Genomic DNA, 21,790 nt, shown 5'->3' with positions numbered 1-21,790 from the left:
CTTCGTCGTGTAGAGCTTTGTAGGCGTGAGCGAGGAGCTTGAAAGTGATTCTCTTGTTGACTGGGAGCCAGTGGAGTTGTCGGAGGTGTTAACTGATGTGGCTGTGACGGGGATGTCGAGTATCATTTCGACTGAGGCATTTTGGACATACTGACGTTTCTTGAGCAGTTTCTGGATGACGCTGGCATAGAATGCGTTGCCGTAGTCGAGTCCTCTGATGATGTGCATGGGTGATCGTCTTTCTGGATTCTGTGGGATCCATCTGAACGTCTTTTGAAGCAGTTGAAGCATGTGGAAGCAGGCTGAGGAAACTACATTGATTTGGCAGTTCATTGTGAGCGATGAGACCAGTATGATGCTGAGGTTGTGGGCGTGTTCCATCGGGGTGGGTGGGAGATCCCAGAGCGGCAGACCACCATGAGTGCAGCAATCATATTGCCACTTGGGGTTGTGGTTTCAGGGTCCAATGTACCCCAATCGCAGCTGCTTTTACCACAAAAGTAGGGGTGGGGGAACATCTTCTTTGGTCACATTAGGGCGAATGGCACACATACTACACCCCTAATCATGGAGATTTTAGTGGTCAATGGATTAAAGGGATCATGCACTGTGAAGCCTGGCAAACAGTATTGAAGGAACACACACAATATTGTTGTAAGCACATAAATACCTCCTTCATGCGGTCGAACTCACTCTCTACTCTCACATGGTACAATATGTGACTGGATTGAAATCAGTTTCCGGGCCTGCCTCTTTTCAGCTCACAGTCTACCACTGGATGCACATGATCCAATTACTGTTTGTCTCTGCGCCGCTAGTGCAAATGTTCAATGCAGATAAATGTCACACCTATCACTATGTCCTCTTGCAAGCGAGGCCCTTTCCTAGTATTTTTAACACCAAGCGCCAATCTGTTTTATATCCACGGTTTCATGCTCGCATCATTACAAAAAATGCTCAATAACAGAAGTTAAAAAAAGCAGGATAAAACCGAACCTTCAAGGATTTTGAATATAAACCACTCGCAAACAAGAAATGCAGAGATCGTTTGGCTAGTTCTGAAGGAGGCCCGGAGCGGAAACCACTAGCGCTGCGAGGCGTTAAGCGCTGGCCCCGAGAAGCAGCAAATATAACCTTTGAAGGTTATTTTAAAGCAGATCATGGAAGCTTTGAAGACAGTCCGTCCACGCACGGATTCCTATGCGTAGAGACGTATGAGAAAGTTTCATATTTTATACTGCGTTCTGATCTACCGAGGTTTGCAACCCTTGACAATTCTGACAGGAAGGAAAAATAAGCGATGGAAAGATTTCCAACCTTTTTCTCTTCCAAAGCAGCCTCTTTGTTGGGAGGACAGATGTGAAGATGGGAACTATTAGAATGGCGCGGAAAAAACACGCATACCAGCCATTTCTAGTGAAAGCATTGGCGGCATTGATCGGTTGCTATGGAAATGAGCACGGAATGAGGGCTGTTTATGCGGGAGCGGAGAGAGGTTGCCTAGATTTTGTGTGCGTACTAAACTAGGAAGCATATGGTTATTATTTCTAACAAAAGGTGCCTATGATTAAATGTTAAATAATTGCCTTCAGGTCTAACACGTCACAGTGTTTTTATCCAAAACGCTTTCCTTGTTAGTTTTAAATATGAAAAGCATTCCAGAATCAGTATCTTTTTGGTTAGCTTTGGAGGAATGAATGGCTGATATGAAATTGCGCTATAACTCTACAGTCCTTATTACAAATCCGTGGGACCAAGGTGATAACGGCATTACCTTGCACTAAGGTACTCACCGAATGTGGTAATTACCTTTTATTCCAAGATATCAACATAAAGCTGAACTTAACAATTTCTGTATATTTTGCAATTTTTCTTACCCTTTATCCCGATTGTTTTAGGCAATGCTGACCTACTGGAATCTATCAGAGGAAGCTTGTGGCAGTGTAATAATTATGGCACAACTTTTAAGTCTGATCGCTGTGCAAACTTTTGCACAGGGATAGGAGCCACAAGTTTAATTCTTGAAACCGCCACCCTGTGTGATTCTTTGCAAATGCTCTGAAAATGACTCTCTGTTACTCCAGTGTAATCCTCACCTCCACTCTTGCAAGCCCAGCAAAATACCTACCCTGACAAACCTACTCATTGTTTGTCATATAGTTTTATCAGGGTGTGCAGTTCAGGAGATACATATGGCAGCCTTCACTGGGTAGTATTAGTGCATCATTACGAATTTGGTGACCACCGTATCTGCAGTGGCGGTCTAAGCGCGGTAAGCTTGGTGGTCCAATGGCTGTATTATGAGTTGGATGAATCGGCTTTGTGAAGATCACAGCTTGACTGCCCAGACCGCAAGCAGACTGCCAACTCCCAGGTGTGCGGTCAGGGTAAGGCAGCCACTATAGGGTGGTACAGGGGAGCTGCACAGCCGCTCATATTACGAGTTGACTGTTCCACATGCAGACCGCCACAGTCCGACGGCCTGCTTCAAGGTGGTGGTGACAAAGGATTTGAAGTGCATACTTCCCCCTTTCTTCTTTTCCAGGTAGATTCTGACGTGGATCTCTTTCTACAGAATTATGACCCTGTTTTCGGCAATCTACAGTTGAGTCCTTTTCGAACCATATAACCTTTGCCAGGACTGCCCACATATGGGCTGAACCCCGGTTATGGGTATATGGTATTCTTCCACATATATCATGCATTTGTGTGCATCTGACACATCTGCAGTTAAAATGCACACACAGGCATTGATATCTTTGTAAAAAGTACTCACCACTGCAACAAAATCATTGCCTCCACACTGCCAGCCCGAGGTCAACATGTAATACGGCGGTCTTTGGTCCGCCAGTGCTGTAGGCTGTTGGCGGTGGTGGGGGCGGGTACAGTCCTATGGTGGTAGGACCACCAAACTCATAATAAGGCTTATAGTCAGGATTGTGTTTCCATAAGAAATGCATTTTGTGCTTTTTGGGGTTTGCTTATATCTTTGGTGCAGTTTGATGAATCTTCATGAAAATTCCCAAAAATGTTTATTTTCACATTGCCTACTTCCTAGTAAGTTTCAAAGGTAACCACCAGTGGGGCCCGATAAATAGAGGAGGAGTCCCATAATGCAATTTCCCTCTTAATTTTTCCATAGGAACTTTAGATACAGCTACACCCCATACCGTTGAAGAGGTTTACACTAAATCTGGCAAAAAGCTAGATGTTCGTCCAGAAGAGTGCTTTTTTTTGATTTGGTTGAAATGCAATCAGCAGTTTTTGAGCAATTAATGCTTAAAACTTTGTAAATCACGCTGTGGAGAATCCATGAGCCGACAGATCTTATAGTGAGATCTGATTGGCTGCCAACACATCAACAAGGATGTGGTAGCAGCCATCTTAGGACTTGCGACTCATCCCCGTGGCCTAACAAGAAGGGTCGCACTGACTCCTTCCCAAGCCTATATGGGTCCCGCAGACCCCATCCCATGGGGCTGAATGTCAAAAAAGGGGAGCCTCTTAAGGCCCAGGTGGCTGGATCACAGACTGTGTCCCGGAGAGCCCATCCTGCGACAGAGTAGTTTCTCGGCTCGCGCTCATGCATATATTTGCTCCTGTGGAAATTTGGCAGAGATCTCTGTTAGCATTTAGCTGAAGCCATCTTGTTTCTGGCAGCCATTTTGTCAATCATGTGCTTTTTCCTTCTTCACTGTTGCTTGCCCTTGTGCTTTGCTAAACAAAACTGGCTATACTTAGCCTCTGCTACTCTGCACATATGCAAAAGAGTCTGTAGCTGCCCAGGCACCTGCTCTAGTCTGTAACTGTCAGGTTGTTTTTACCAAAGTCAGCAACTGCTGGCTCCTCCTTTACTGTTGACTGTGCATGACCATTTATGTATTTAACTCTCCTGTGTGTGCTTGTACCGCCTTCTTTTTAGCTCCTGTGTGGGTATAAAAGACCCATGGTTCTTCTACTCCTTGTGCTACTTCATACACTACCGAAGGGTGTTGTGTGAATGTAGTTCCACCTCATGAGGTTAATGAAATATCTTTTTACTATTTCAGCTTCTCTGCCAACTTCTATCTTCTGGTCTGAAGACTTTTGTGCAGAGAAGGGCAAACCCCTAGCACTGGTAGGCCTTGCTGAGGTCCACCTCTACAAATTGGCGCCCAACGTAGGGCTCATCAGTGACTCATACCTGTAGGAGCAGTCTTGACAGAGGATTGGAATCTCGCTACAGGTGATCACTGCGTGAGGAGACCCGTGTCTTCACAGCTGTGGCGCTTCTTCCACTTCTCCTGATATTGACGCTCCAGGCAGTGCCGGTCCTCGACTGAGATTCCTTCTGATGTTCACCGTGCAGAGACCATTTGGTCGATTCAGAACTTGGCAGTTGAGAGCTGATGGTTTGTTCTTGGTAAAGTCGTCGACATTTGTTTGTTAGTATTTGGCCAAAAACTTGATTTGTTTGGATATATATACATTGCAATTTATAAAGGCAGGTAATGAGAAAATTTTGAAAAACTTGAACGGCACACTTTGAGTTAAGTGCTACTTTGCGTATAATATTGTATATACTACAATATTCTTGGCATGCCTGTTTCAAGCACACTTCGTAGAATGTGTTGCTTTCTTGGAGGCACCAATATGGATCTTGAACGGAATCAGCCAGCTCCCCCAGAGGGGACACCAAATAGGATATGTATATTAAAAATGGTATTTCTTCTATAATGTTCAGCACGTTATGGAATAAATGTACTAGTAAGGATCCTGAGTTGCAATGGCCTATAAATGGGTTATTTGAGCTTAAAAAGATTCAGTATGTGGAGCAATGTATGTTTAAACGAAAAAGTAGACAGGATATGTTTGATTGTGTACAAATGTGGGAGAAAGAAGCGCGTGAACGTGTGAGAAGAGAGCAGGCTTTGGTAGAAAAAGAACAACGCAAAAATATCCATACGAAAGCGCTGGAACTGAAAAATAAAGAAATGAAGGAGATAAAAGAGAGAGAGGATAGGGAGCATCGTTTACAAGTAAATGGCCAATACCCTGTCCGGCGTCCCCTCTACCCTCCACTTAATAAACCACAGGACGATTCCATTTTGTTAGATCGCTCCCCGCCTCCATACACTTTCACCTCTGCCCCTACTATTGATTCTGATGATGATATTTCTCCTACAGATCAGGATCAGTTAGGATCCGATGCTCAGCGTCAGACTAGCTCAATTCTACCGGTTGATCGTGCAGCCGCTCTTAGATCAGCTGCTTGCAAAGCAGCTCGTGATGACATTTCCGCTTCAGATTTTGTAGCTGATGTACAACAATGGCAGGATAGGGAACAGTTATATTTTGAAGAAACCTTTACCACAGAAGTGATTGCACGGTTTAGAAAGCATTCCACAGAGTTTGAGCCTGTTGATATAGCAAACTATTGTAAACAATTGCGTGACGGTCTTTTTCTCCATTCTCAGGTGGCTGACTTAATTAGACGCTTGGTTAAACTGCGAGCTGAGGCATTCCATTTGTGGGAGGAGAAAAAGGCAGCCGCTGCAGCCGAACAAACAAATCAGTCCTCTGTGTTGCAGGATGGCAACCCAGGGACAGATAAGGCTATTGTAGTTCATGGGAAACCAATGCGTGAAGCTGCGCCTTTGTATGTCCCTCCTAAGGGTACGGGAAAGGATGACGATAAACCTTCAGATGATGCGAAGGGATATGTTATTTATAATTGGGTCTATACTCCTTGGAGTAGAGCAGATGTTGTGGCTCTTAAGACTGCTTTGCCAGACCCGTGGAAAAATCAGGCGGCTTTTTATGAAGAAGTTAAGGGAGCTATCGGTTCTTGTATTATGACTTTGATGTTTTTTGGGCTTATCCTACCCCCTGATATGTGGAGATCTATTCGTAAAGTAGATGATCAGGCAGCTTTTGGAGATGTTTGGAGGGAATTAGAGAGGACAGACAGAGAACGGGAACCAGCACAGAAACTGCAACAACTGATTTTAGACCTTCCAAGAGCTATAATTGTTAAATTGAAAACTCTCATTCCTCCTAAGAAGATAGATTGGAATATGTTAGCATCCTGTAAACAAAAGACAGATGAATCGGTCTCTGACTTCTTTACACATTTTGAGGAGACATTCCACGAATTTAGTGGCCAGTCATTGACAGATAACACGGGCAGGCATTTGTTTGTCGATAAATTTGTCGCCAACATGCTGCCAGGAATAGCTAGTCGCCTAAAGGCCAGCGAGAGTTCATGGACTACGTCTTCTCCAGTCTCTCTTTTGACTATGGCTCAGTATTATGAACGTCAGGAATTGGAAGCTATGGGCAACGAGGATAAAAAGACTAAAGATTTAAAAACAAAGGTTATGTTAGCTCAGGTTTATGGTCCATCCTATAGAGGTGGTGGCAGAGGCGGACGTGCGATGTACCGCCCTGGCGCACCCTCTTTTCCCCGAGTTACTTTGTTTTCTGATCAGTGCGATTATATTAAGGAGATTGGACATTGGGTTGCTGACTGTTCACAATTGCGTACTCAGCAGTATCAGCGTGGTCGAGGACAAATGAGAGGCCGTCCAGAGAATTCAGGATATAGGGGAGTAATGGATAGTCGCACTAGGTTTGAAGCTGTTGAGCATACTCCGAATTCTTATAGTACTTTTGATAGGCGTAATCAATATCAAATGTCTGCTTATCCTACTGCTGATTTGAAAGATTCTGCTTATGCATAGGAATGGCTAGGATGGGGTAAGGAATCAGTTGAAATCCCAGTAGATCAGGAGGGTCCTTATGTTACTGCATACGTTTTAGGTTCCACTGTTTGGTTTTTTGTTGACACAGGAGCTACTCGTAGCGCTCTGTCTAAACGATTGGTTCCAAGGGCTCCCCTGATAGGCTTAACAAGCACATCAATAGGTTTCGATGGGACTCCTTCCCTTAGCCCACTCTCACAACCAATTGCATTTCATGTTGATACATTTTCTGCTCCATGTCCATTTTTGCTTTCCCCTAACATGCTGGACAATATTGTGGGTCTTGATATGCTCAAGCATTTCCAGGCTATGATACGTTGTTCCTCAGAAGGCGTGCGTGTTATTTTGAATGATAACTCTCCCATGGTTGAGGAGTCCTATCTCATTAGAGAAGATATTGCCTTGGCATCACTCCCTAGTACTTTGTGGGCGACATCAGATACCGATGTGGGACAAATGGTTATCCCACCAGTCCATATTCAAGTGAGGGAAGGTGGTTCATTGCCTCGATTGCCTCAATACAAAATTTCTCGAGAAGGCGAAGAAGCATTAATACATATTGTTCAAGATCTGTTTGCAGTAGGAGTTGTGGAAGAAGTCCCTTACAATATTTGCAATAGTCCTTTTCTTCCCATTTTGAAGAAAGATACTGATACTAAAATGTACAGGTTTATCATTGATTTGTGAGAGGTTAATAAGATTGTAGTGCCCCAATACCCGGTAGTGACTGACATCACGACACCCCTTACCATAGTTCCTCCAACTGCAACTACATTTTCTGTGATTGATCTGAAGAATGCTTTCTTCTCGATTCCTATTCATCCTGATAGCCGATATTTGTTTGGTTTCACTTTGAATAATCAATCCTTCAGATTATGTAGAGCTCCCCAGGGGTATACAGAGAGTCCTAGTATTTACAGCCAAGCTTTAAAACAACAGCTTGATTCTTTCCCTGTACCAACAGTGGTGGTTCTCATACAATATGTCGATGATATCTTGTTGGCAGCTGATACCTCTGAACAGTGTGAAGAAGGAACACTGTTATTTCTTTCATTTCTTGCATCACACCATCACAAGGTTTCTCGAAAGAAATTGCAATATTGTAGACAGCAGGTTACCTATTTAGGTCACCTCCTGTCTAAGGAGGGACGCGCACTCACACCAGACCGCATTCAAGTTATTTTAGACACGCCTGTGCCTCGTACTCAGAGAGATGTTCGTGCATTTATTGGTCTTACTTCATTTTGTAGGCAATAGATTTTGGGCTTTTCACACATTGTAAAACCTTTGTTGGCCCTCTTGACCAAAGAAACTCCAATGCCCCTCCCATGGACTACTGAATGTAGAATGCTTTTCAGCAGTTGCGTCAAGCTTTATGTTCAGCACCAGTATTGGGCACTCCAGACTACACTAAGGCTTTTACACTCTATGTACACGAGAGGGACGGTTGTGCACTCTCAGTTCTAGTACAGACACATGGTGATAAGCAGCGTCCTTGTGCATATTTTTCAGCTGTTCTTGATCCAGTCGCTCATGCGTTGCCTGGGTGTTTTTGTTCTGTTGCTGCGGCAGCTGCGGCCATACGTCAGAGTGAAGGGATAGTCCTGTCACATAGATTGCTTGTGCTAGTACCCCATGCAGTTGATGCCCTTTTGAACCAAACTAAAACGCAGCATTTAACCAGTGCTCGTTTGACAGGATATGAACTGACACTTTTGGCCCCTCATATCACTCTGAAAAGATGTTCAACCCTTAACCCGGCTACTCTGTTGCCATATCCGGCTACTCAATCCTAGCCACAAGAGTTTCATGATTATATATTCCTTACTGAGGAACAGACAAAGGGTTGTGTTGACCTACAAGAAACGCCCCTTTCAAAGGTTGATGGAGAATTATGGGTTGATGGGTCCTGTTTACGATTACCAGATGGTACGACCTCAGCTGCATATGCAATTACAATGTTTCACACAGTAGTTAAGACAGCTCGTATTCTACAGAAGTCAGCTCAGGCAGCTGAGCTGATAGCACTAACAAGAGCGTGTGAACTTAGTACTGATTTGTCTGTTAATATCTATGCAGATAGCCGCTATGCTTTTGGAGTGGCTCATGACTTTGGGCTACTCCGGAAGGAAAGAGGCTTCCTTACATCACATGGAACGCAAATAGTGCATGGAGAATTAGGGCATAATCTCCTGACTGCCTTGACATATCCGAAGAAGATAGCGATTGTTAAGTGTAATGCACATAAGAAAGTAACAGATACAATAGGGCAAGGTAATGCATTTCCAGACCGCACAGCCCGCGAAACTGCAATGCAGTGAAGCACTACATCAGTGTACGTAGTGAAGTCACAGGCTGAACGTTGGCATGATACCAGGCAGGAAGTGCTTGATATGCAGCGATCTGCTTCTACAGAAGAACTTGAGCAATGGTCTAAGGAGGGAACATTGGATGATGAGTGCTGTTGGAGGAATAAAGACATGACGAAATGGAGACTGCCCACAGCCTATTTACATCCTATGATTCATATGGCACATGGACCAGCACATGTTGGAGCATCCTCAATAACGAAGTTGCTTACGCAAGTTTGGGATCATCCAGAAATTGCTGGCACGGCTACAAAAATAGTGCAGTCCTGCTTGACTTGTCTCCAGTACAATCCTGGAAAAGGGACATGAACTACAGCAGGAGGGTTTGCTACACCAACTGCGCCATTTGAGGTTTTGCAGATGGATTACATCCAGCTTGAACGCTGGAATAATTTAAAGTATGTTCTAGTAGTGGTATGTGCTTTTAGTAAGTGGATAGAAGCCTACCGTACGAAAGATAATACAGCTCTTATTACAGCGAAGGTGCTTCTAAAGGAATTCTTCCCTAGATTTGGTGTTTGCAAACTTTTGTGGAGTGATAACGGACCCGATTTTATTGGGTAAGTTGTTGAGTATGTCTTGAAAGGATTGGGGATTAAGCAGAAGTTTCATGCTGCCTTCCACCCACAATCAGCAGGGCTAGAGGAACGATATAATGCTACTCTTAAGCTTAAACTAGCTAAAATCCAGGTTTCCACATCTCTGAAGTGGCCTGATGCACTACCCTTGGCATTACTGTCCATTAGATCGGTACCGCATACACGATCTGACCTCACACCGTATGAGGTGGTATTCGGTAGGCCTATGAATATTTTGGGGATTCCAAAGCCACGCCCCATACATGATGAACCTTGTGATATGATGAACGATTATCTATCGCAGTTGACTGATAGTCTCCTTTCTATTCATCAACAGGTTTGAGGTGCTCTTCCAGACTGGTCGAAAGGTGAAGGCCACGAGCTGCAGCCCGGTGACCATGTGATGGTCAAGGTCTTCCAGAAATCGAGCAGCTTGGAGCCTAGGTGGCGTGGCCCGGAGCAATTCCTCCTCGCTACGAGAACTGCAGTCCGAGTGACCAATCGGAAGAACTGGGTGCACTCCACGCATTGCAAAAAGGTGCCATCTGCCTTGGTGGAACCTGCTGCACTTGCCGACCATCGAGACATCCTGGACACAGAGAGAGGCCAAGCCATATCACCTGAGGAATCTGAGGAAGTCTTCCCGGACCACACGATCCCTGGTACATCTCGATATCAGCTACAACCCCGGAGAGAAACTGCATTGCTGAAAAAGACTGGTTGAGCAACCGTCCTGGGTTAGTGAAAAACTGAGCTGCAAAGGGTGGTCTATTTGTGACACCCGTCTCAAACTCAGAGAAGAAACCAACGGCTGCCCAGGACTTTAGAGCTCCAACGGTTTTGTTACTTCAACAACAAGATGAATGTGCCTATGGAGAAAGCATCAACTGCTGCGAGGATTTGCGACAAGAAGATTATGTGTGTTGTTGGGTTCACTGTCACTATGATCACTATGGCAGTGATAACTTGGGTTGTAGAGGAAGTGGCTCCTGCTCGACAAATACTGACTGTCACTACTCCAGCACCCATTGAACACCACTATTTTACTCTCCCTTATCATGAGCAAAAACATAGACAGTCTTATCTGAACAACACGTTCATTCAGAGGTTGCACCACATGCACAATGCTATGAACATTACTGACTGTTGGGTGTGTGGAATGATGCCAGCACATCAGAAAAAGGGAGGCACACCTTTCAGTTCTCTTCCTTTTCCCACAATGGCTCTTGTCAAGCCTGGTTTGCACTTCTATTGGCTTCTCAAGTGGCTAATATTACTGAATTGGTGTAGGGAGATTAAACTACTACCTTAATAAAGCATGTTATCCTGATGAAGAAGGTGATCCGCAAGCTAAAGGGACTAAATGGGAGATGAAGGAGTACCGACAAGGAAATGCTTCTGCACATTATGTTTACCCAAATACTCTAACTGCTAAGGGTAATGGACCATTTGTTATACCTGTCACTAGAGCAGATTTATGCGTGAGTAGTGTGGGGAAAATTCCAGTGGGAAGAAGCGAATGTACTCAGGTTTTGACTATTGATGGTACCAATAACAGCAGCTTTACGTCTTCACATAAAACATACTTTATTAATTTGCGGAAGCAAGGGATACTACCATCTACCTGTTGGATGGTCTGGAGTCTGTTACATATCCTTTTTGCTACCTCCTGTGTTTCTGGCACCTGCATCATATCACAAGGACTATCGACTGTTTAATGACATTTCTAAGAACAGATACAAAAGAACAATAAGTAATGATGAGGTGGATCAGACTGACACCGCACTGCAGCAATATGTTGATTTTAATTTGGGGCTGTTCTTTTTTGTTGGGGCTGCCTTGAACAGCAGGAAAATCAGACGATTAACTTGTGTTGTGGAAGCTGTGACCAACCAGACAGCTATGGCACTTGGAAACATCACAGAGGAACTACAGATTGCGAGGATTGTGGTGCTCCAAAACCGTATGGTCCTGGAGGTGGTTCTGGCTGATCGAGGTTGTGCACGTCGCATCATCGGAAATAGTTGTTGCGTGTAAATTCCAGATCATGCCCCTTCAGTTTTTGATGCAATATCCAAGCTACACAGAATAGCTGCTGAGATTCACCCTGATACTGGCACATGGACTTTGGCAAGTTGGTTTTGGACATTGGTCTCTACCTGGGGCTGGAAACTCTTAACAGTGCTGTGCATATTACTTGCAATTCTACTGACATGCTGCCTATGTATACAATGTGGTCCAATGCTTTGCTCCATCTGTATCACTGCTTGTACACCTACCAGATGTGATGTTAAGCAAATGAATGCCCAGCGTGTACTAGATAAAGAGATTGATGAAATGATGAGAATCGACATACATGATGTATACCTAGACTCTTCTATATTATAGATGTCTTCAGCTAATGCTAAAAGGGTCGTCTGTGGAAATTTGGCAGAGATCTCTGTTAGCATTTAGCTGAAGCCATCTTGTTTCTGGCAGCCATTTTGTCAATAATGTGCTTTTTCCTTCTTCACTGTTGCTTGCCCTTGTGCTTTGCTCAAAGAACTGGCTATACTTAGCCTCTGCTACTCTGCACATGTGCAGAAGAGTCTGTAGCTGCCCATGCACCTGCTCTAGTCTGTAACTGTCCGGTTGTTTTTACTAAAGTCAGCAACTGCTGGCTCCTCCTTTACTGTTGACTGTGCATTCTTTGTATGACCATTTATGTATGTAACTCTCCTATGTGCGCTTGTACCGCCTTCTTTTCAGCTCCTGTGTGGGTATAAAAGACCCATGGTTCTTCTTCTCCTTGTGCTACTTCATACACTACCGAAGGGTGTTGTGTGAATGTAGTTCCACCTCATGAGGTTAATAAAATATATTTTTACTATTTCAGCTTCTGTGTCAACTTCTATCTTCTGGTCTGAGGGCTTTTGTGCAGAGAAGGGCAAACCCCTAGCACTGGTAGGCCTTGCTGAGGTCCATCTCTACACTCCTACCTGACCGTGCATTTTTAAATCTGCCCCTGGGTGAGAGCAAACATGCCTTGCCTGCCTGAAGGACATTTGGCAGGAAGGCCTATATGCTCTGACCCAGCAGGAGCTTTATAAATACTCCCACCAATTTGTAGCAGGCGTTTGTTTCCCAGCATAATCATAAACAGCTGCTCCCACCAGGCGGGGGCAATGATGGCTCACGGTGCATGTTGGGAGCCAGCTGGGACCACAGAGCCCCTCGGACTCTACCTGTGGCAACTAACATTTTTTTAGTTGGTGCCCCGGTTGAGTTCCAGGGGAGAAAATAAAAAGGCCCAAGGGATGTGGCATCTGGAGCCTATTAGGGCTTGTGAAAGGGGCTTGTGCCCCCCTCCCCTTCTAAATAGAATTTGCCTCTGAGGGATGGGGTCCCTGGTGCCTATTAACACTGGGGTAGGGAGGACATGCTTCCCACTTTGCTTTGATTTGGCATTTGGCCCTAGGGAATAGGGTTGTCTTAAGGCTTGGGGAGGGGGCCATGCATACATCCCCTATGTCTAAAGAATGGCCTCAAGGGATCGGTCCCAAGGCTCATTTGGCCTAGTAGAGGGGGCAACACACTCACTACTCTACTATTAATGTATTTGGCCCCAGGTGATGGGGTCTCTGGGGCTTCTTAAGGCTTAGGATGTGGGACCATGTGCCCCACTACTATAATGAAGCTATTGGACCCCAGGGATGGGGTACCCAGGCCCATTTGTGCTTGTGGATTGGGTCCACAACCCCCTCCTCTGATAATATATATTTGACTCCTGGGATGGCGTGCCCGGGAGCCGTGTGACCCCTTCACCTTGAGGAGTTTGGCTGCCTGTGGGGGAGTGTGGACAGGACCCAGTGGCCGATCATATGCTGCACAGTCGAAGGCCAGGGTCTGCAGCCAACCCCATGCAGGTGGGAGGTTGCTTGACTGTGAGGGGATGGCAGCAGGATCTGGTTAGCTTTATGTTTAGAGTATAGTAATAAATCCCAATATACCCAATATAAAAAACAAAGTTTATGTGATGTTCTATTTAGATGACAATTTCAGTGCACACCTTTTAAATAGAAAATCACTGAAATTCACCAATTATAGTTATTTTCAGTAACTCTAACTTGTGCCTTAAGGCACAAGTCCCTAGGCAGGGACAAGTATTGCATGTGATCAAGGGATAAATAGTGACAAAACCTGCCCCAGTTCCTGATCCATTGCTAAAAGGCACCTAAGGTTTTTTTTTTTATTTCTCTCTCTCTCTCTCTCTCTCTCTCTATATATATATATATATATATATATATATATATATATATATATATATATATATATATATATTACCTACTGGCGGTCGCCAGTAGGTAGTTATAGTTAGGACCACGTTTCCATAGGAAATCCGCAACATTCTATTTTGAATAACTTTGGCGCCGGTCGACGAATCCTCGCGAATTTTTCAAAATAGGTGGGGCGCTACGCTCCGCTCTTACCCTGAAAGTCTCGGGGGGATTCGTCAAGCGGGGGCTGAGATAAAAGGGGGGTCCCAAAACGCGTTTTTCCCATGCATTTTTCCATAGGACCTTTAGACACAGCTACAGCCCGAACGGCTGAACAGAATTACTAGAAATTTGGCAGAGAGGTAGTCCTCAGGTCAAGGAAGTGCCTTTTGTAGGTTTGGTGTAAATCTGTTCAGTAGATTCTGAGAAAATAGCCTTTAAATCAATATATATATCTGAGCCAGCTTACGGTGCGCTTACGGTACGCTTACCGTACGCGTACGGTGGCGTGCGCGAGCCCGATTCTGATTGGTTCTTAGATCTTAGTAAACATTCGAATCGGCCGAAACCAGGAAGCGGCGGCCACCATTTTCTCTCTCGCACTGAGAGTGTGGATTCAAATACAAAGCACAAAAACATGTAAAGGGGCTGTTTGGACAGCTCCAAAACACCTAGCCATGTTGACGGAGTCCCCAAAGATCCCCCAAGGCCAAAAACGGAATTTTTATTTTTTCGCTAATTTCGCCGATTACGCTTACGGTAAAAAAATATAAAAAAAAAAAAATTATCCACACTCTCCCCACCCCGTGTGCAAATGGTGCCCGAAGGGCACCATTTGTGCATGGCTTATAACTGGTGTGAAAAATTAAAATATTACATTTCAAAACGAAGTGCATCATATGTCCTCCATGTGCGCACGGTGCGCGAAGCGCATCGTGCGTATATGGCCCATCTAGCGTAACGTGGGCACGCGGTGCGCGTAGCGCACCGCGTGCTCACTGTGCGCGCACGGTGCGCGAAGCGCACCGTGCGTGCACGGAACGAACTGCGTTAAGTGGGCGCGCACGCCACGAATGGCGTAAAGTAACTTAGCATTTAAAAAACCGTACAAATTCACTGAAAAAACCATAGGTTTCACACACGTTATAGTTAGGAATTAGCATTTAAAAAACCTTGCAAATTCACTGAAAAACCATAGGTTTCACACATGTTATAGTTAGCGGAAATTTTACTGATAAAAAACCAATGAAATTCCCCCGTTATAGTTAGTGCAGGCAACTATAACTCACGCGACCGCAATCTTCTGCTGATGACATATGTGTCTTTATGAAAAAAAAATATTTGTAATATATGTATAGCTAAAAATTTATGGAAGAAGACATGGGCAAATAAGTGTCTAAATACAGTATTAGCATCAGCAGAGGATTGCGGTCGCGTGAGTTATAGTTGCCTGCACTAACTATAACGGGGGAATTTCATTGGTTTTTTATCAGTAAAATTTCCGCTAACTATAACATGTGTGAAACCTATGGTTTTTTCAGTGAATATATATATATATATATAGATATATATATATATATATATATTCACTGAAAAAACCATAGGTTTCACACACGTTATAGTTAGGAATTAGCATTTAAAAAACCTTGCAAATTCACTGAAAAAACCATAGGTTTCACAAATGTTATAGTTAGCTGGACATTTCACTCGTAAAAAACCAATGAAATTCACCCGTTATAGTTAGTTCAGCTAACTATAACTTGCGCGCCCGCAATCCACTGCTGATGACGTCACATATTATATCACTCATGACATGGTCAGTGACATCACTCATGACATCACTGATGACATCTCAAATGACATCACTGATGACATCATCCATTGAGTATGTGTTTCTTAACAATTTTAATATGTTTAATATATATAGGGAAAGGCCTGTTGAAGAATGAGTGGGTATACAAGTGTGTAAATGGATGATTTTCTGTGGTGCGTAACTAACTCTATAAGTGAGTCATTAAATGTATCTTACTGCAGACTAGTGACTAAACTGTGTAAATGTCTGTATGTTTCTGTATGTTGGTGTATAAGTGGCTGCATGGTTTTGTGAATACCTATATGAGTGTCTATATGAGTTATTGATTGCTTGTCTCAGTATCTGTATGGGTTCCTGAGTGTTTGTGTGGGTAGGGTGTGTGTGACTCTATGCATAGATGTGTGAGGGGTGATTCTATGGGTGCATGGTTTTAAGAGTCCATCTGTGATGGACTGTATGGTTGAGTGAGTGTATGTATGGGTGTGTTAGGGATTGAATGTATATCTCAGTGGTACATTTGTGATTAACTACATATGTGAAAGGCAGTATATATGCGTGTAAGTGTATATAAGTGGGTAGATGTGATAGTGTAGATGTGATAGTGTGTGATTGTGAGAGTGACTGTATGGATGAGTGTGTTCTTGTATCAATGTTCTTGTATCAATGATTCTATAAGAGCGTAAGAATGTGGTACTATTTTTATGATTAAGTGAACTTGAGTGTGTATAACCGCATAGGTGAGTAAATGGGAGTGTAATTATTTGCATGACTGACTAGGTGTGAGAGTACCTCTATGGATGATTGGTGGTGTGTGAGTGTCTATATAGGTGTATAAATGCATATGATAGTCTTGTATGGAGTGATTGTAACTATGAGGGACTGTACAGGTGAATGAGTGGAGGTGTATGTAGACCTAAGAATTAATAAGTGGGTATGTAGTTATTGGTATTGGAGTATGTATGGTTTTGAGAATGGAACTCTGAAATTTTGAGTCGGTGTATCAAAGCTTATATTAGGGTGTGAGAAGATGTGGTAATTTATCACATGGATGACATCATCAGTGATGTCATTTGAGATGTCATGAGTGATGTCATGAGTGATGTCACTGACCATGTCATGAGTGATGTAATATGTGACGTCATCAGCAGTGGATTGCGGGCGCGCGAGTTATAGTTAGCTGAACTAACTATAACGGGGGAATTTCATTGGTTTTTTATGAGTGAAATGTCCAGCTAACTATAACATGTGTGAAACCTATGGTTTTTTCAGTGAATTTGCAAGGTTTATTAAATGCTAATTCCTAACTATAACGTGTGTGAAACCTATGGTTTTTTCAGTGAATTTCAAAGGTTTTTTAAATGCTAATTCCAAACTATAACGTGTGTGAAACCTATGTTTTTTTTAGTGAATTTGTAAGGTTTTTTAAATGCTAATTTATGTATGTATTATTATATTTTTTATATAATTATTTTACAATAAACTACCTATGTATATAGTTATAGATTGACTGTATCCTGTAATATTGAATGGCTCAGCTCTTTTTTTTTTTATTTGGATAAAGTTGAACAGCATAGTCAATATCTTCTATAAACTTATAAACACTTGAATTTTTTTTTGTTTTTTTTTTAAGGGTTTTTGACCTTGCGCGCACCGTGTGCGCACGGTGTGCGCTCCACGTGCGCATGCGTACATCGTGCATGCTCCGTGCGCGCATGCTCCCTACGCACATATGCGCATGCTCCCTACGCGCGTGCTTCGTACGCGTATGCGTGCGTGCACCGTGCGCGTCCCGCGCGCGCACCTGCGTGCTCCGAGTGCGCATGCGTACGTTGTACGTGCTCCGTTCGCACGTGCTCCGTATGCGCATGCGTGCGTGCACCGTGCTCGTATGCGTGCGTGCACCGTGCGCGTATGCGTGCGTGCACCGTGCGTGTATGGTGCGCGTACCGGCGTGCTCTGAGTGCGCATGCATGCGTGCTCCGAGTGCGCATGCGTGCGTGCTCTGTGCGTATACGGTACGCGTATAGTGCGCGCACAGTGCGCGCATGGCAAGTCATGTGATTACAAAACAACACGTTTCATTGGTTCATATTAGTCTCTGTTTCAGAATCTTCAAACACCACACCCACTCCCCTCACTTTTTCTACTAATTTCCTGAGAGAAGGTTGCTGAAGAGCTACTCCAGTGAAATGGCAGAACACCAGTCATCTTCAGACAGTGAGGAGACCTTTCAAGAACCACCAAGAAAGAGCAAACAGAAGCACTCTTTCATTTGGAATTATTTCACTTTTCCAGACGGGCAAAAAAAAGTGAATGCGCCAAAGGTCACTTGTACAATTTGCGGAAGTGTCCTGTCTAGAGGGGATCCGGCCAAAAAATACTCCTTCAGCATTTATTGCATGCTCAGGCATTTTAAATCAATGCATCCAATTCCGTTTGCTCGTGAAACCACAAGAGCCCTAAGGGAGAACCCTCTACCTGGACCTTCTCAGCCGAGTACATCATCTGCGGCTGCAGATTCACCATGCACCAGGCCTCTTGACATCCTGCCCCTGTTCCAAAAAGCGTACATTCATTGCAATATGTGCAATGAGGTAATTTGCTTCGGAGAGAGTAGCATACATTTAATTGAAAACCGTATGCAGCAGCACACATGCTCCAAGGTCATAATTTTTATTTTATTTTTTCGTTCCTTTTGAGCAGTTTGTTGATTCCCAGTTTTGTTTTGGTGCTGTAAAAAAATCCCCCAAAAAATAATAAACTGTTTGAAAACTAAAAAAAAAATATAAAACAAAAAAAGACAAAAAAACAGTTCTTTTAAGAACTCACTTCACTTCTCCAAAAATAGCTATATTCTTAATATACTGTTTTTTATTTTGATTGAATGAATGTGTAGTGTATACAAGATGATTGAAATGATTGAAATGACTGAGTGAAGAGGAGGAAAGGACAGACAGAATGAGTGAGAAAAGGAAATTATGATCAGTCATGAAAGGGAAGTGAAAGACTGACTGCAACAAAAGGACTAAGGGTAGAGGATACAGGTAAGAAGAGTAAATGAGTAAGGGAATGGCAGTGAGTAATGGAGAGTGATGGAGGGGGAGTGAGAAAAGGGGAGTAAGGGACGGAGATAGGAAAAGGGAGTAACAGATGAAGCGGATGAAGTACAGCAGGGTTAAGGGATTGAAAGTAAGAGAAGTGGAGTGATGGTGAGATAAGGGTTATGAGGATTAGTAAAGGGGGTAAGGGAAAGTGAGAGATGGGGAGTGAGGGGATGGAAGGATTTAGGAAACTGGAGTGAGAGAAAGGGAGTCAGGATTTCAATGGGCAAAGGAGAGTGAGGGAGAGTGAAGGAAAGAATGCGAAAAGATGAAGGGGTGTGAGATACAGACAGGAGGAAGTGAAGTAGGAGAATAGGAGTGACTATGAGTAAAGGATAGTGACAGTTAGGGAAGGTGAGGGAAGGAGAATGACGGAGAAGGTTAAAAAATTAACATAGATGGAAAATGAGTGATGGAGAGAGGAGAAGTGGTAGAAACAGAGATGTTAAGGAAATTAAGGGTAAGACAGAAAAAGGGAGAGAGACAGAAACAGAGACAGAGAGCATGGAACTGAGAATGAGTAAGGCAGTTAGAATGACTGAGACATATGGAAACAGGGAGAGAAACATGGTTGAAAAAATAGTGATGGAGGCAGTAAACCTAGGGGAGTAGTAGAGAAGGAGTGAGGGAGTTACGAAAGAGCAGTAGAAGAAGAAGAGAGAGGGAAGGGTAATGAGAAAAGCAGAGTGAGGAGAAGTGAAGAAAAGGGAGCATGAAAGTGAAGGTGTGAGAAATACAGATATTTTAAACTTACCTGAACAACAAAATAACTTAATTAGAAATAAATGGATTTTTTTAATTACAAGAAAAATGGATTCAATCTCCTAAATTTCTTTCTAGATCTGAAAAAAAAGAAAAAAAGTATTAATATTTAACAATACATTTTAGAATACAGTACACATATTTTCATATTTAACAAAGTAATTTTTTGCCCTTTTTTTGTTGTTTTCAGAATATATTGAATTTCACTGAAAATAGTGATATCAATTGCATTAATCATTTAACAGCGGGCAAAAAAATTAACAATCTGAAAGATTGTTTAAAAAAAGCCCTGAATCTATCCTCAGTAAAACATACCTTGATAGAAATGTAACATATATATTAAAAATATCTTCTAAGAACAATAACTATTTGCAATAAATATCGTCTGTAAATCTTGTTGCTTAAGTACATACACCAAAATAATATTTGTCAAAGAAGTCCACAATAGAAACAGTTACCTTTCCATGAGGCCAAATGGTAATTTTTAAATTCTTTTTTCAAAAGTTCTTGATTGAATATAGAGCATTCATGTAGTGTTGGCATAAAGCAGATTACAGTATTTTTTCCTGCAATTTTCTTGTATATTTTCTCTGGAACTATTTGTTCTGTTGGAAACAAATTACATAGCGATCAACTCTGTAAAGCTTTTCTGCCATGTTCTGTGAGTAGTCCAATTCTGATATCTTTGAGAACACTTGCATAATCATCATCATTTGCTTGCCGCATATTGTTAATTAGTTCTTTGTACCCAAAGTATGTCCAAATATTCACATTACCTATACTTCCTAACGACTTTTTCGTGTCTTCATGTGTAAGAGTATGAAATGCTGGTTGTCCTTTAACTGGAGTGAGCTGCAGTAGATCCCCAAAAACTATAACATGTTTTCCTCCAAATAGCACGTCATAGTCTGTCTTTAGAATTTGCTGCATTCTTAAATGCACAAAGGCAAGCATTAAGTTTGATACCATGCTTACCTCATCAATAATGAGAACTTTCATTTTTTTCAATACTCTTGAAACTTCAAAACATGCTTCTCCTGTTAGCTTGTGGTATTGTATTTTGTTCTCATGCTCTACTGGTAACATTAGCAAACGATGGAGGGTAATTCCTTTTATGTTATATGCTGCTAACCCAGTTGGAGCAGTAACAACACAAGACAAAGTTGAATCAGTTTTTTTCTGTAGGTAGCTTCTAATTACTTTAATTAAGACACTTTTTCCAGTTCCAGCTTGTCCACTCACATAAATTCTGATTAGTTCAAATGATGTGCATGAGCACTCTTTATTTTCATGTAGTAATCCATGATCAATTTGTTTTGTGACTTCCTCATACATTTGTTTTTGTTCATCATTCAGTTGCTGTTCCAAACTTGGTAAGTTTATTAAATCTTCCTGAGCTTGATTCATAGCTGTTTCCACTTCAGTCATGGCTATTGAAGCTTCATTTTCTACGATTGGTTGTCCTAGGGGATCTTGACTGAGCGTCCCAGAACTTTGACTGTCTTGAGAACTGTCTCTAGCTACTTCAGCTGCAATTGTTGCTTCTTGTTCAATTTCTTCATTTAACATTTGCACATAAGTTGTGTAAGTACTGCATTCTATAGTATCTGTGCATCCATTAAAGGAATCTTCATAGCTTTGAAAATGTCCAAGTAATTCATCCTCTGAACGCCATGGTTTAAACAACTGTAAAAGTGCTAAGTAGTAAAATTCCTTCTTGTCAGTAGTGTCGCAACTCAGCTTTCTGTGATTAATCAAACTTCCTTTTGTTTGTTTTACCAAACATCCTTCCTCACCAATGACTTTATATTTCCATTGTTGATGTCTTCTGTGGTATTCCGTTTAAAAATGTAGTTCTGCAGCACTTCATAGAGACACATGTTCTCAAGATGATGACTTCTCTTTGGGTAATATGTGTCCAACATGTTTGTTCTTAAAATGTCTGTACTTTCTGGTTCGTACTCTGCTAAATATTCAATTTCTCGAATAGATTTCAATACCCGATTTCGCATTCCTGCAAGGCCTAAACTTACCCAAATTATTCTTCTGGATTTGAAGTACAGACTTGCAGATGATAACCTATCTGAGCATTCGTATGACCCAATTTCTCGATGCGATAACATCTTTAAACTGAAACTGTATAGCTTTTTACTGACAGTCTTCTCGTG

This window comes from Triturus cristatus, chromosome 11 (genome assembly GCF_964204655.1).
Source record: "Triturus cristatus chromosome 11, aTriCri1.1, whole genome shotgun sequence".
Lineage (NCBI taxonomy): Eukaryota > Metazoa > Chordata > Amphibia > Caudata > Salamandridae > Triturus > Triturus cristatus.
This window is presented reverse-complemented; position numbering follows the sequence as displayed.